Below are 13,006 nucleotides of genomic sequence, written 5' to 3' on the forward strand. Positions count from 1 at the left end.
ACAAGAAGATCCCTGATCCACTATTGTGGTTGCTCCTGTGCCCCAGGTGTTGGGTGCAGGCAGCCCTCGCATGCAGTGGAGGAGGAAGCCAGATTTGCTTCTTAAAGATAGCTGGGACTACACAGGCTGTACACAGGCATGGACTTAGGAGGCATGAGGAGGCTGGTTGGTACGGGGTGTGAAGAGAGAGGTGAGATAGGAAATGAGGCAGAGGCTAAACTCTGAAGGTCCCTTTATGCCACAATAAGGAGTTTAGATTCTGTCTTACTTAAAATTGTTCCTGAAAGGCAGTGGTTTCTGTTAGGGTTCGGAGTAAGACTCGGGAAGCGCCATCTCAAGAGAAAAAGGGAAGTTTATTGAGAAAAAGGAAAGATTATTGAGAAAAAGAATGCCCTGGGGTCTGAAGCTGGAGGTGCTGCAGTCCACCCTACAGAGGAGACAGGATGAATTTATACGAGGGGGATAGAGGGGCAGGGCCCCAAAAATGGAAAGTGCTTTCATTAGCTTACTTGCCACTGTGGCCTTAATCAGGCCATCTACGGAATTTGGTTGCCAGTAAGGGAGGGCTTTGGCAGGAGGATTCAGGTCAAAGGCCACTGCAACCCTCTCCATTTAATGATGGGAAATTACCTAAAGCCATTCAGGTGCTGACCTGAGTTTCAGCCCAGGATGCACAAGTGACTTACTTGTATCAGTTTGTTTAGTAAATGATTCAAGCCGATATTTTTCTAGACCCAGGGAGTTTTCATATGACTCCTCTGCCTAATATCCTGATTTATTTAAAGCTGAATCTGTTAGAATAATGGTGATAAATACCACTTATATTTGCATAGTGCTTTAGGCCTGTCAGATAAATAGTTTAGAAAAAAAGTAATTTATTTTAATTCTCATAGCAGCTTTGTGAAATAGATAGGGAAGGTATTACAATTACAAAAGGAAAAGACAGAAGTTAAATTACCTTCTCAGTCTAGATAGCAGGCAATAGTACTAAAAACACAGTCTCCTTCCTTATTGTCCACTCCTATCATCTACTTAACAAGGAATTATAATGCAAGTGACATGAAGAAAATGTGATTCTCTTTGTAGTAGATTTGAGAATTTCTTTATGTTAATTTTTGTTGTTATTGTCTTTATTTCTTCCATAAATGAGAGGGACTGAGAGAGAGACATTCAGGTATATCCAGCTGGGTCTTGAATTCATGATCCACTTCTAGCCTTAGCTATCTTTGAACAATGGACACCCCAGAGTACTTAGGGAGGTCTCTGGAACCTACAGCCTTCCCATGTGGGCCAACCTGGCAGGGCTTTGCATTTGACTTTGTGCCATCTAGCTCCCTGATCTGAGAATTTCTGATGGGGAAAGCCCACATTTGTTGGAATATGTCCATGAAAAGCCCCTTGAAATGAACAAGAGACCCTTAAAGAACATGCTAAAGATGCAAGAAATAGTTTCCACATTATTTTCTGAGGGTAGTAGGATCCATTTCTGTCAGAGCTTTGGTTTGAATCAACAAAAGGTATGCAGTTTTGAAATAGATTTTTGACCTTGGTAACACTTTCTTTCTATACCAGAGGAGAAAAGCATTCTAAATTGGAGATTATGATGTCTTGGAGGGAAGAAATAAGAACTAATAAAACAGTATCACATAGAAGGAAGAAACTTTCTCATTTTAAGCCAAAAAGTTTATAAGAACAAAGAGCTATGTCTGAGGTTGGCAGCTTTAGACTGTGTTAATGGGAATCCTCCCCTGCATCTCTCTAAGTCGTCTTGCCCTTTATACATTGCTTACTCATCATTTTGTCCAGAAACAAAAACTGAGAATGGAAAGATAGCGATATTTGGATACCATGACATCTATAGTCTTAGAGATTAAGACAATTTATATATAGTAAAAAGACCATGAATTTTAAGGCCATGAATTTTGAAAACAGATAACTACTGTGTGACTTAGGAGCCTCCTGTTTTCTTTTCTTTCTTTTTTTTTTGGAGAGGTTTTTTCCTAATTGGGTGCATGTGCTCACCAGAAAGACAGAGAGAGACAGATAGATAGAAAGCAAGAAATCACCTCCCAGAGGGGAAGGCCACGCTGCAATCCCTTCTCCTCCATTCTCTTCTCGGGATCTTGGGCACGCACACACATGCGCCTGGCATGAGTTTAAGCCACTGGGTCTGGGACTCGAACTGCGGTCGACTACATGGGAGTCCAGCGACAGCCATTACACTAACTGCTGGTCCCAGGAGACTCCTGTTTTCTAACGTGGGATAATAATACCTAACGTGGGATTATTTCAAGCCTTAAAGTAGTGGTAACATGTGTATAAAATCTAAACTGAGATGGGATCCTGTAATATATGATAAACCCTGGCTGTAATTATTGATACAGTTATGCTCATCTGCATTAATGGATCATAGAGATTCACATACCAAGGTAGAGACCCTCCAGTGTGAAAGGCACAGCACACCTAGCCTTAAATAAAATGAAGATGTCTGGGAGCAGTGAGCCCTTCTTTTATCATTATCTTCCTCTATTTCCTTTGATCTTCATACTCCCTCCACTGTCAAATTTTGACAAAGATCAAAATCTTATTTACTCTTAGATCGTAAGGTTTAAGTATAAAGTGTAAGGTTGTAAGATTACAAATTTCCAGAAAATATTCCAAAGTGCTGGTATAGTATCTGTATGTATACACACATACCCATAGAAAGAAAGAGAACACATATTTATTGGGTTGTTGCATAAGTCACAATGGAATTGTGCATAGAAAAACATAGAAAAAAATATATCATGACTTCTCTCTCTCTCTTTTTTTTGTCTGCTTTGTCGTTAAGTTTATTGTCTTTATCTGGAATTAAATCATAGAAAATTATTTGGTTTAGCTCTCAGCAGCCTGCTTCTGAGCTCTAAGGAAACTTACCTTCTTCTGGGCTACTCAATCTTTTCTTCTGGGCAAGGGATATCTTGGGACGATTCCACCTCTTCTTTTTTAACTTCTTTCTTGGGCTTCTTGTCATAGACTGGGTTCTCTCGTATAGCAGTGTGAACTTTCTTAAACATCTCCTCCCTCATGTCTGGAGTTACAGTGTTCTTTATGTACTGAGAGAACTGTTTCTTGTAAGCGTCTTCATCTTCTTACATTGGGTAACGCATGTAGTCTGCAACGTTCTGGCCCATGATGTGCTTCCGATGGACTTCTGCATTAAATTCCTTGCTTTCTGAATCATAACCTGGGAATCGTTTGGTCTGTGAGGGATAGATTGGTCTCCATCCACCACTCCCTTCAGGGCCCCCAAAACATTATTGCCAGTGGTGGTACTGGCAAGGCCTGCATCCAAATAGCAGGTGAAGGCACCAGGTTGACCATCAATGCTTTCTACATTGTACTCATCTCCGGTCACTTCCACTTGACCTTCATAGATCTTGTCCATGTCAAACCTATTGAAAAACCTGCGTGCCAGCAGCAGGCCAGTACAATATGCTGCAGCATCATTTGTCAGGCCAGCCTTCACACCGTGTTTCGGTAGTTCATGTGCATAAGCTGTGCAGACTATCATATCCCCTTCTACACGGTCATGAGCGATCTGAAAAGCAATATCAATGTTAGTTACATGAACTATCATCCTGTATTTGTGTGTGTTGTACTTATTTTTATCCTGGATCACCAAGCATAGTAGCGTAGTAATCAGTGTTACCCTCTCGTAATTTTCTAAATTTCACTTGGTATCACTTAAAGTAGACCTTATTCTTGACAATTTTAACAAATTCCATTCTGCGGACAGAGACCTGTGACTATGGCCAAACTACACGCTCACGAGCACTACAGGGGTATGGGGTGGGGGGTGAGGGGAGCTGTCATTACTTTTCTGACAACCCAATAGTTCTGTTTAAATCATTTGGGGGATTTTTTTTTTTGCTGAATAAAGTTCTCAATTAAAAAAAAAAAAAAGATTAAAAGTTTCAATGATATCTTACCCAAGGACTAAAAGAACACTTTTATGCTTGATGAAAGTAAAACAAAGTTTTGATAGTGGAGTTCAGGCTTCAAAAGCTGGGGCAGTGGGATTGAGAGAGAAGCTTCTCAAGCCCTTGAAATTAAATCAAGTAGGTACCATACTCTATCTGTGCATGAGGGGTACACTAGTTCCATTGCTAAGATCACATTCAGAGGGACATATAGTTTAAAAATCTGGCAGCCTTCACGTGGGATATGGGTACTTTGGATGTATCCCTTTCCAAGATCTAAATGGTAGCAGTAGTTTTAAGGGAATCAGTTTCCCAGTCTTCAACATCAACATGAACTTTTGTCTGGTTATGGGTCTATGACTGAGACACCATGCTGTTTCTTCATTCCTACCACCTCTTTAACAACTGTCCTTCTCTTGCTTTACAAAAGGAAGTTATGCCATTCACCAGGTATGACCCTATGGTATAAAACATTGCAGGAAAAACTTTTTAATATGTTGTCTGTGATGCCTCATGTAAAACGAATATCGTAAACTTAAGGTCTTTGTTCTTTTTTGAACATGACTTTGTTGGTAATGAAAAGTGATATTAGAAAAGGAGCAGCTTGGCCAGTGGTGATATAGTCTAATTCAAGTATATATGTCAAGTGGCTGGTAGAGGTTATGTTTTCTTACCAGAATCTTGTCTTTTTCCTTTGCTAATATTGTTAGAGAATGAATGGTTTGCACTAAAGAACCTCCTGGGAGCAAAGTAAAAAAGAGCCTGTAAGAAATACAAAAGGTTGAGACCAGCAGATGGCATAATGGTTACATCACTAGACTCTCACATAGTCAAGTGCAGTGCAAGTCCCAGAACAGGCAGCTTAAAACTCACTCTGGGCAAAATCCTGAGGAGATTGAAGTGTGTGTGCCCAAAATCCTGAGGAGAATGAAGGTGAAGGGATTGTGAATGGCCAACTCCCTGGGAGGTGATTTCTTGCTTTCTGTCTCTGTCTCTGTCTTTCCAGCAAGCCCCCCCACCCTATAGTAAAAAATCTCTCTCTAAAAAAAAAAGAAGAAAAGAAATATAAGGGTTAGGAATCTTGATTTTTTTAAGATAGCAAATTTATAGCTAATCTCCATATTTGATTTTCTTTATAACTCTACCTACCCATCTACCCACTTATTTACCTACTTTATTTATCTTAGAGCTATCATTGCCAAGTAAGATGTTGTCACTGAGATGGATAATAACATATTTTCGAATTGAAAAATCATGTCAGACATTTTTGTTTCTGTCAAAAATTTAGTTTTATTTGATTGATTGGTTAGACAATGCAAACTGGCTTTGGTAAAAATGGTGAACACTTTCCAAAAGCAGAATGAACTAAATCTTCAACCAAATTTTGACAAAAATAAACTCAAAGCATGTGATAAGATGAAATAATTTTATTAAAAATATATTGACAAATGTATATTGAAACTAACAATATTTTTATTTTCTCAACCTTCTCTTGAGAGAATTAGGGCTAAATAAAGTACTTCAAAGTGGATGACTAGCAAGAATAATAGTTAAATGATATGTCTTGGTAAAGCCCTCTTGGTACACTTCCCAGAAACTGAGGCATGGAATGACTGTAATGACTGGGTGACAAAATCTTTCTCAAAGCAGGTTGTATATAATTCTTTGCTTCCAATATAATCAAAGGAACCCTAGTCAAGTTGTTAGACATAGAGCTCATAAAGTATTTTTTGATGATAAGTAAAACTATAGGATGGATATTTTGGCCTTTTACTAAGAGAAGTATCAAGAATTGAATGGCAATGCTGTAACAAAACTTCCATTTCCATCTACCTATTTGTATGAACACCATTTGTCAGTACTTATTTCTAAATGATAAAAGAAACCAAATTGATGCTGCACTCTGTTTCATTTGTTGTCATCCATAAATACATGATCCAAACTATATATACATATATTTTACTGTAGAGCCTTAGACCAATGGAAAATAAATAAGATTTTAATTAACACACATTATTATTACAGAGAAGTAATGTAGGATAATCAATAAAAGACCTTCAAGGATAAGAATATATTTATTAGGAAAAAAATATAGTAGGGAAGTTGAAATAAACATACAGTTTGAGAAGAAAGAAAAAAAGAGCTATAACATCCCCAACCGATAAAGAAATCTCTTTTATTTTTTTGAAGTAATATATGACAGATCAAAATTTCCATTTATTCAGGGATTTTAATTTTAATCTAAATGTTAATATTCATAGCACATCTGAAATAATACAGTTAGTGACTATTTAACATGTTATGAAAATTTTAGATAACAACTTAAAATAAAATTTCCTAAGTATTTCAGAAATTAGGAGAGCAAAAAAAATTCAAAACTAAAATTCATAAAGGAATAGAGACTGTGGTAAATCTTTGAGTCATCTTTTTCTATCTATTAAGAGAGGTTTTCTAGCTATAGTCAGGTCTGCACCTAACTGTGCTTGTAAAAGCATCTGCCACTCACCTCCTGCTATGAAAATGTGCAGTAAAAATACACCTGGATTGTAACAAAACTTCCATTTCCATCTACCTATTTGTATGAACACCATTTGTCAGTACTTATTTCTAAATGATAAAAGAAACCAAATTGATGCTGCACTCTGTTTCATTTGTTGTCATCCATAAATACATGATCCAAACTATATATATATATATTTTACTGTAGAGCCTTAGACCAATGGAAAATAAATAAGATTTTAATTAACACACATTATTATTACAGAGAAGTAATGTAGGATAATCAATAAAAGACCTTCAAGGATAAGAATATATTTATTAGGAAAAAAATATAGTAGGGAAGTTGAAATAAACATACAGTTTGAGAAGAAAGAAAAAAAGAGCTATAACATCCCCAACCGATAAAGAAATCTCTTTTATTTTTTTGAAGTAATATATGACAGATCAAAATTTCCATTTATTCAGGGATTTTAATCTAAATGTTAATATTCATAGCACATCTGAAATAATACAGTTAGTGACTATTTAACATGTTATGAAAATTTTAGATAACAACTTAAAATAAAATTTCCTAAGTATTTCAGAAATTAGGAGAGCAAAAAAAATTCAAAACTAAAATTCATAAAGGAATAGAGACTGTGGTAAATCTTTGAGTCATCTTTTTCTATCTATTAAGAGAGGTTTTCTAGCTATAGTCAGGTCTGCACCTAACTGTGCTTGTAAAAGCATCTGCCACTCACCTCCTGCTATGAAAATGTGCAGTAAAAATACACCTGGATAGTTACATGCCAGCACATTTTTAGAGGTAATGAAGTTGGACTAAAAACAAAATACTTCCTGATGCAATTATTTACATTAAGATTCAAATATTGCTAGGGTAGAAGCTCAGTTCCCAAATGCTCACTGTTTGGGAAAAAAAAATACACATTGAATTCTTATAAAGATGCATGTCTCCCCCCTTCCCTTATCATTGTTTTCCAGTGGAATCCAGTGAATATGATTAATATAAACTTTAATGGAAATTTGGCCACAGGCCAAATATACACTAACCAGGGGGAACCAGGGACATGGAACTGCTGACTCCACAGAAAATCCATTTGCTCTATTAAGAAGAGTTGAATGAGGAGTTAAGGATGAGCAGCTAAATTTTATCCAGATGTATTAAGAATTAGCACATTCATGAATAAAGATGCAACTGTAAGTAGCCTCCTGTAAAGCTTTAAGGAAAAAAACCTCAAGGTGCAGCCTTGCCTAGAGACACATTAATGAATCAAATAATTATAATTGTTGGCGTTCTTAAATAGTAATAGTCAACAGTTTGTTCTTATAAAGTACTGTCCAAAGTGCTTACCAACCATTGTTCTGAATGCATTACCCAAATTAGCTGAGATAATCCTCACAACAAGTTAGACTAACATCACGCTCATTTTGCAGATGGAGAATCCTTGGCTCAGAGAAGTTAAATAATCTTCCTAAGGTCACTCAGCATAAGAGTGGTAGACCTAGGGTTTGAAATAAGTCTTTGTGTTTCTAGAGCCTTGAACTGAACTCACATATTATTTATTATTATATGGAAACTCTGCTGCTATAGACAAAGAAATTTATACTTCCTGAAGGTGGGTTTTTAAAAATATGGCAAGGGCAGATGGAGGAGGGGGTTTGGGATAGTTTGGCCCTCTGCCTAGAATTAAACACTCGCTAATTTTCTTTTGCTCTCTCCTGTTTCTAAGTAAATTGCTCAACATACTTATTTTATTATCATTATTTCTATCTGACATGCTGTGCAAGAACATCATGATTTAAAATATCTTAATAACAACCCAAAGAAAGGGACTTGAAGTAATGTTCAGAGAGAAAACAGATGGCCACCAAGTGCAAATTCTGAAATCTTATATTTTTGTATGGGGAGTAGATGTGGTTGGGGAAGGGTTATGCTAATAAGCAAAATGTTCTTGTATTGTTAAGAGCTTATTATTTTAAAAGTCGTTTCGGAGATATTTTAGAGAGTTATTTATTTAATTTTATTATTATTATTTTTAAAGAATTATAATATATGATTAAATTAATTCATTTATTTATTTTAATATGACCAGAGAGGGACAGAGTGAGAGAGAAAGAGAGAAGGAAAGTGAGAAAGCAAGCTGCAAGATCCAGGACTTGAATAGCAGAAGGCAAAATGGGAGTCCAGCTCCCTTAACCACCATGCCACTTGCTGGCCCCAATTATTATTACTATTTTTAAAATTTGCTAAAGGCCTGAATGACAGAGACAGAGAGAGAGTGAGGGCAAATGAGAAAGCAAGACACCAAATCCTAGACTTGAACTGCAGTAAGCCATGTGGGAGTTCAGAGTCCCAGCCCTAACCACACCACCTGCTGGCCTTCATTTCTGAGATCTCTAAAGTGTTAAAAAAAAAAAAAAAGTCCCCAAAGTAGACAGTCTATTAACCTCCAAGTCTTTCTGAAGAAGATTGTCTGATTTAAGCAGATTCTTGAAACTCAGTTAAAAATGCAAATTAAAGATTAAATGTCACCAATAGGATGAACAGCCTTCATTCATTTAGCCAATATCAAGACATTTTGCAAACCTAGACCCCAAACTGAGCTATTTTTAAGTCCCTGTAAATTTTCTGGGGAGATATTCAGTAAGTAAAGCAATAAAACTTGAATTCAGGATACAAACTCTTGTGGACTTTCTTGGGTGCCTTTTTGAGCCTTGTCTTGCATTACTCTGAGCCCTTTTCACTGCTGGCTGGAGTCTCAACTTCATGGAAGTTCATGCTCTAATTCAAGAGCTCCAATGTCCTTTTCTTCACCCTTTTCTGAATGACAACTGTTTCCTTCCGTTTTGGCTGCGTAAACAGTGATTTGGGATTTGGGGGAAAAAAGAAAAAAAAAAAGAGTAAGCAATCTCTAAGGCCCCCTACAACTTCTCTTATAACGATTTATTTCTGTTTCTGGTCTGGCCTTGTTGGTGTTATCCTCCTAATCTAGCTATAGTGATGTATTGTACTGGCTGCCTGCCACACACCAAAGTCTACCTCGGGACATCCTGCTGGAGGCAAAAAGCCAATCTGGCCTGTTTCTTAGCAGCTGGATTGACAAACTGATACCCCAGGGACGTAATAGTATGTGTGTATATATATTTAGAAACACACATACTTTGTGTGTGTTTATGTGCATGCATATATACACACACAGATACACACATACACAGTTATCTGTGCTAAATAGAGTGTGAGCTCTGTGTGTGTGTGTGTGTGTAACACATATCCATGTGCTCAGATTCCAGATGTCCTATAAACTTCCTCTTTTCAGTCTAACCACACACCAAAGTCTACCTCGGGACATCCTGCTGGAGGCAAAAAGCCAATCTGGCCTGTTTCTTAGCAGCTGGATTGACAAACTGATACCCCAGGGACGTAATAGTATGTGTGTATATATATTTAGAAACACACATACTTTGTGTGTGTTTATGTGCATGCATATATACACACACAGATACACACATACACAGTTATCTGTGCTAAATAGAGTGTGAGCTCTGTGTGTGTGTGTGTGTAACACATATCCATGTGCTCAGATTCCAGATGTCCTATAAACTTCCTCTTTTCAGTCTAATATGAAGTTCATATGCCTCCAACCTTACTTCTTGTTTCTCTCAGTCTAAAAGGAGGTTGCTTATTCTTCAATGTATTCTCAGAGCACTACTCTATCCTTCTTTATTGTATTGTCAAGTTTTCACTTTGAGAATCCTTTAAGTACTAACACACCTTCTGATGTGCAAGTGGTAAATGTAATGTTAAACATTATGTTTTGTGTTTCTGAGTTACCCATTCACACATCATTTTATTTTTATAAGTAGGTAGAGGAAATACCAATCCAAGTAGATATCAACATAAACCTTAAATTTCCAGACCTTGAGGTTTAGCATGGATTTGCCTCTACTCTATAAATCACTGTCCTAGATTCTGCTAAATCTAGCTGAGCAAGCTATATCAATATTTTGTCTGACAACACAGACACAGTTTGGAAACAAGTGAAGGAAAAAAAAGGTTACGAGTCCTGGAGATTCTTGGATGTTTCTCTAAATCTCCTATGCAATTAGAGAAAGCAAATTTGGATGGATTTTAACAGATTAAAAAGAGAATTGTAATGAAGCCAGGATTTTCTCTTGAAGAGTTCTTATTCAAAAAGTGTCTGGAATAGCTGTGTACTAAGATAGCAATGTATATTTTAAATGGAAACATAGTGGGAGCAAAGGTTGGGCCAGAAAAATTATTACTGTACTACACTCTTATGGTTTTGTTCTATACATGCTGTTTTAATGTACTTAACTATGAATACCTTAAGAGTAAAAACTATGACTCTAGAACCTCACACTGTGTCTTAGTCAAAATGAATATTCCATGAATTGACGAGTGAATGAATGACTGGTAGGTAAAAATATTAAGCTGAATGCTTGACACCAAAAGTGAAAATACTGTGCTGAGACTTTTCATATTAGACTTTTCACTGTGGCTACCCTTAATTTTTGGCTCCCCTACAGATGGATTAAGAATAAGAATTCTGAATAAGCCTTCCTTTAAAAGTATTTTTTTTTAATTCTCACTTTAAGTAGAGTTAAGAGTAAGAAAAAATTCCAAAGACATTCCAAATATTATAGCTTCCTTTTAAAAAATATTATTAGATAACGCATTATGAAGTAATTTAAAATATTTTATCCTACTCAGAATAAGATGAGGAACCAGCAGAAAATGTTAATGACCAGAAGAAATATCTTCTTCATGATTTGCTAGGTAGATTTTAGACAAGTTATATAGGTGTTATGAAATATGAACTATATGAGTAATATTTAGATTATATTGTCTTTGTTTTCCCTAATCAGAACTAATAGTTTCTTTACTGCATACAACATAGATCAAAATTTCTAGCTTATTTCTAAGCAAAATTGAAAAAAAATTTTTCAATGGTTTTGGGGGAATATTTTTGAAGAGGTACATATAGCTTTATTAAAGAACCTGATTTTTTAGTTTATTTATTTATTCCTTCTATAAACAAAAGAGACAGAGAGAGTGATATAGTACCCCCTAACAGGGTCCTGACATTGTGCTCCATCTCTAGTTTTTAGCTAGTCTTGAATCATGGGCAAGCATATGTCCAACATAGTCAAAGAGGTCTCTGGACCTGAACTGGGAACCTTCCCATGTGAGAATGGCTCCCAGGGCATCACATTTTACCACTGTGCCACTGTCTAGCTCCCAAGAACTTGATTTTTACCTGATTCTGACATGATTCTTTTACCTATGTGACAAATTTTTGAGAGTATATGGCAATATCCAAATAGATAAAATTATACATTTTTTGATACCCTACTTATTAGGAATATATCACTTTCAAATTTCCTCAGATATTTGCTGCAAATTGAGGGAAAACTAAAGATTGTGGGCATTTTACTTTAGCATTCCAGACTTTCTTTTTTTAAAAAAAAATTATTTATTTAATTGTATTTATTCATCCACTTATTTTAATTTGACCAAAGAGAGACAGACACACAGAGAGAGAGAGAGAGGAAGTGAGAAAGCAAGCCACCAGGTCCAGGACTTGAAACATGGTCGGCCATGTGGGAATGTCCAGCGCCTTAGCCACCACACCACCTGCTGGTCCTGCATTCCAGACTTTCATTACTTTTGCAGTTGCCACTGATCGAAACAAATATCTTACTCCCATTTATCAAAAAACTGTGTTTCACTCTAAGTTGCACAGCAGTTAGCTGCAAAATTAATTAGAACAAAAGTCTTCTTTCCAATGAAAACATCCAAATATAGGACATAGGACATTTGAACTTCAGCTATTGATTTGTGACCTTAAAGCTATAAGAAAATCAGTGTTAGAATATTTGGGGATTGTTTCCAAATAGAAACAACAGAAATATGGTAATTAGGGCTTCCTATGATTCTCAACACTGCCTTTCATGTCAGTATGATTTCTTATACATCAATTTCAAGTTTCCATCACTTTTAGGACCAATACTCCAAAGAATATGCAGAGTATACTCCGCTTCTTCTGCCAAGCTTACAGGCAACTTTCTGTCTTTATCTTACTTATTGTGATCCTCTTACTCAGGCAGATCCTACCCTGCAGATCTCAAGCCTACCCTACTCCCTAACTCTCTCAAAGAATTCTCTCTGTCATCGTCCAAAGTGGATTTATTTTCAGCCTCAATATATCACCAGCGCATTGATGTTTTCCTATCTTTCTAACTTACCTTCACAGCTATGGTACATAAACAAAGTGTCTACCATTGCACCTCCTTTGCCACCTACTTATTCTTGAAACAAATATAATTGCAATAGGCACTATGATTTCTGATACTGGTAGTCCAGAAAAACTGCCATACCACCTTGGTAAATACAGTGACTATTTTCCATTTCTTGTCCTATCTGACTGTGATTGAATTGGACAAAATTAATCACTCAGTTCTTGAAGATTATGCTCCCTAGGGCTCCATGATGAGTATTTCTCCTCTTTCCCAGTTTTCGTCCT

At 36.5% G+C, this 13,006-nt stretch overlaps 1 pseudogene; it reads right to left on the reverse strand.

Moving 5' to 3' along the window:
- The window catches only part of LOC102501589 (elongation factor Tu, mitochondrial-like), a 14,274-nt pseudogene extending 1,509 nt beyond the window's left edge, over window positions 1-12,765 (reverse strand).
- Between the last annotated feature and the right edge of the window lie 241 nt (window positions 12,766-13,006).

This window comes from Tupaia chinensis, unplaced genomic scaffold (genome assembly GCF_000334495.1).
Source record: "Tupaia chinensis unplaced genomic scaffold, TupChi_1.0 Scaffold000062_1, whole genome shotgun sequence".
NCBI lineage: Eukaryota > Metazoa > Chordata > Mammalia > Scandentia > Tupaiidae > Tupaia > Tupaia belangeri.